Source organism: Pongo pygmaeus, chromosome 1 (genome assembly GCF_028885625.2).
Source record: "Pongo pygmaeus isolate AG05252 chromosome 1, NHGRI_mPonPyg2-v2.0_pri, whole genome shotgun sequence".
Taxonomy (NCBI): domain Eukaryota; kingdom Metazoa; phylum Chordata; class Mammalia; order Primates; family Hominidae; genus Pongo; species Pongo pygmaeus.
This window is the reverse complement of record NC_072373.2, coordinates 60,606,255-60,610,119: the sequence shown is the minus strand read 5'-3', so window position 1 is coordinate 60,610,119 and position 3,865 is coordinate 60,606,255. Positions and strand designations below refer to the sequence as shown.

Genomic DNA, 3,865 nt, shown 5'->3' with positions numbered 1-3,865 from the left:
ATTTTTCAATGTTTTTCTCTTAAAATTTATAAATTAAATTTTAAAAAACATTCCTTAGTGTATATTTACATACAAGTATCTATATAGTCACTGTTTTACTTCTTTGCTTGTACTAGCAACAGTTATTTCAATCTGTAATGTTGATGGAACTTGAAACAATTTTTCCAGGGATATTGAAATAACTATCTCTAGTCCAGCAAAGAAGTAATGTGGAAAATAGAGAAAATCTCCTACAACTCCAAAGACAGTTCGATTTGTGGAAGAGGTAATAACTGACAGGGGCTGTACCATATATTATTGCCACTTTTAGAATGGTAGTAAACCAGGAACAAAATAAAGAAATAAATAGCTAGATCTCTTTCTTCTGTTTTTAGACTTCTCATTAGTGCTTCTCATTGTGAAAACAGTGAATCATTTGATATATTTACTCAAGTGATGCATTTCTTTCAGATATATCATATTTGACATAGAGTATATCAGAAAGAAAAGAATAGCACAAAAAACAGGATGATATATTGAAAAACATGAGAAATACATTCAGGAAAAGCATGAGATTCATGAAATAATCGATTATGTCTCCTAGGTCTTCCTTTTTCCAAAAAAATAGACTTGACAAACTACTTATACTTTTCTCAGCTCAATATAAAAATTTTAAAAACTTGATGTAAAACCCATCTTCACTCCTGCGAGCCTTAAAGGCCAGTTACGGTGACAATCTGTGAGTTATTTAATCACATCTAGTCTGAATAGAACAAAAAATGATTTCTTTTTTTCCATTCTTCTTTTTTTTTAATGAGTATAGGGGACTTTATTGATGGTCAGAACAAGGCAGGGTTACCAAAGCTCCTCCCCCCTCTTCAGGGAGTCTGCATGAAAACTGTGAGGAGAGGAAATTCTCAGTATGGTGTGGGCTGAGTGGAGCAGGGACTTCTCAGCAGCTAAGGGCCTCTCTCTTCCTCTTTTAGTCTCATTGAGGCTGATGGTATGGAGGCCTACTCCTTGGAGGTCATGTAGACCACAAGGTCCACCACTCTGTTGCTGTAGCCAAATCTATCAATGCCAGCCCCAGCGTCGATGGTGGAAGAGTGGGTGTCACTGTTAAAGTCAGACAAGACAGCCTGGTGCTCAGTGTAGCCCAGGATGGTCTTGAGGGATTTTCCAGTGCCTGCTTCACCACCTTCTTGATGTTATCATATTTGGCAGGTTTCTCCAAATGGCAGGTTAGGTCCATGAGTGAGATGTTGGCAGTGGGAACACAGGAGGCCATACCAGTGAGGTTTGACCTTGACCACAGCCTTGGAAGCACAAGTAGATGCTGGGATGATGTTTTGGAGAGCCCTGTGGCCATCATGTGACAGTCTTCCAAAGGCGGCATCCATATCTTCTATGTGGCACTGATGGCATATACTGTGGTCATGAGTCCCTCCATGATGCTGAAGTTGCCGTGGATGACCTTGGCCAGGGGACCTAAGAAGTTGGTGGCCCAAAAGGCATTGCTGACCATCTTGAGGCTGTTTTCATACTTCTCATGGTTCATGCCCATCATGAACATAGGGATGTCACCAGAGGGGGCAGAGATAATGACCCGTTTGGCTCCCCCATTAAGTGAGTCATAGCCTTCTCCACAATAGTGAAGATGTCACTGGACTCCACAACATAATTAGCATAAACATCAGTCCATTTTATTTTGGCGTGATCTTGCTCTTGGAAGATGGTAGTGGGATTCCCTTTAATGACAAGCTTCCTTTTCTCAGCCTTGACAGTGACATGAAAGCTGCCATGGGTGGAATCAAACAAGAACACTTAGACCATGCAGTTGAAGTCAATGAAGGGGTCATTGATGGTGACAATATCTCTTTCACTAGAGTTAAAAGGAGGCCTGGTGACCAGGTCCTCAATATGGCCAAATTTGTTTACTTCAGCCTTCACTTTCATTATGGTGTTTCATGGATGCAGCTGGTGCTGCACGAGATGTGGCTGTCTGTCGAATGAGAGGAGCAGAGAGCCAAAATAACTTCATATGTAACATCTATTAATAATTAAAGTAAAAATACAATTACATATAGTATTTTATTTAGAAAAGGAAAATGTCATTCAGGTTTGTTGAATTACATCATCCTATGGTGAGGGTAACTAAGATAGTAGATATCCACAAAGAAGTCTTATCATTCTATTATGAATATATATAATCTACATTCTCTATAAGATGAGGCACCAAAACCCTTTATAAATCTGAACTACATCAGTGATACAAGTAAAAACAACATTTTTCCCTTTCAATCAAACAAACTAAAAAAGTATTTCTTTCAGCACAATTTTGTCAGCTTTTTTTTCTTTTTTCTTTTGTTTTGAGACAGAGTCTCACTCTGTCACCCAGGCTGGAGCACAATGGAGCGATTCCAGCCCACTGCAACCTCCGCCTCCCTGGTTCAAGTGATTCTCCTGCCTCAGCCTCCCAAGTAGCTGGGATTACAGGTGCGCACCACCACACACAGCAATTTTATATTTTTAGTAGAGATGGGGTTTCACCATGTTAACCAGGCTGATTTTGAACTCCTGGCCTCAGGTGATCTGCCCGCCTTGGCCTCCCAAAGTGCTGGGATTACAGGTGTGAGCCACTGAGCCTGACCAAAAAATTTTTATTGACACTTACGGTTCTACTATATTCCTGGAAAAATATACCTATTATTTTGTTGTTGTTACTAATTTTGTAGAGAGCTTCAAAAAGTTGCATTTTTTTTTTGCAATTCTTTTGTCAAGAATATCTTATTTAAAATTTCTGGGCTGCTTGGACTTCCTGAGAAGAATGACCACTTCTGGTGTTTCTTCACAAATGAGAGGAAGAGATCGAAGACTCTGAAGTAAAGAAAGAAATGGAACAGATGAAGGCAAGGCATTGGATAATTACAGGGTGCTATTACATTGAAATTACAGTACTAACACTAGTTAATACAAGTAATACGTAGTTGGTCTCTATATAATCAGATCTTTTTTTTTAACCTGTTCAAACTTTGTTAAATGCCTTGGGAAAATATATTATGCATATTATTGCATGTAAATATTAAATGCAATATATATCTATAAGGTTTTTAAGAGTAAAACTGCATAAACTATAAGTATTATAATTACTTTTTATTAGTATAGGCTATACGTATACCCTTTCAGAAATTTTTAATTTTAGAGCACAATATTTTTCATTCCTAACCAGCTCATGCTATGACATAGCTTTGATATTAATACCCTCCAAATCTCATGTTGAAATTTGATCTGCAATGTTGGAGGGAATGCTTAATGGGAGGTGTTTGGATCATGAGGCCAGATCTTGCATGAATGTCTTGGTGATATCCTTGAAGTAATGAGTGAGTCCTTGCTCTACTATTAGGTTCTGTGAGAACTGATTTTTAAAAAGAGCTTGGCATCTCCCTACCCTCTCTCTTGCCTCCCCTCTCGTCATGTGATCTCTGTACACATTAACTCCCCTTTGCCTTCTGTCATGAGTGGAAGCATCCTGAGGCCCTCACTGGAGCTATGCTTCTTGTACAGCATGGAAAACTGTAAGACAGGACAGGTGCAGTGGCTTACACCTGTAATCCCAGCACTTTGGGCAGATCACTTGAGATCAGGAGTTTGAGACCAGCCTGCCCAGCATGGTGAAACCCTCTCTCTACTAAAATCAGCTGGATGTGGTGGCACACACCTGTAATCACAGCTACTCAGGAGGTAGACTCAAGAATTACTTGAACCTGGGAGGTGGAGGTTGCAGTGAGCTGAGGTTGTGCCACTGCACTCCAGCCTGAGTGGCAGAGTGAGGCTCTGTCAAAACAACAACAACGATCACAACAACAACAAAAACAAACAAAAAAAC

At 39.6% G+C, this 3,865-nt stretch overlaps 1 pseudogene; it reads right to left on the bottom strand.

Moving 5' to 3' along the window:
• Positions 1-992: 992 nt before the first annotated feature.
• LOC129036732 (glyceraldehyde-3-phosphate dehydrogenase-like) lies at positions 993-1,935 on the bottom strand (annotated as a pseudogene).
• Between the last annotated feature and the right edge of the window lie 1,930 nt (positions 1,936-3,865).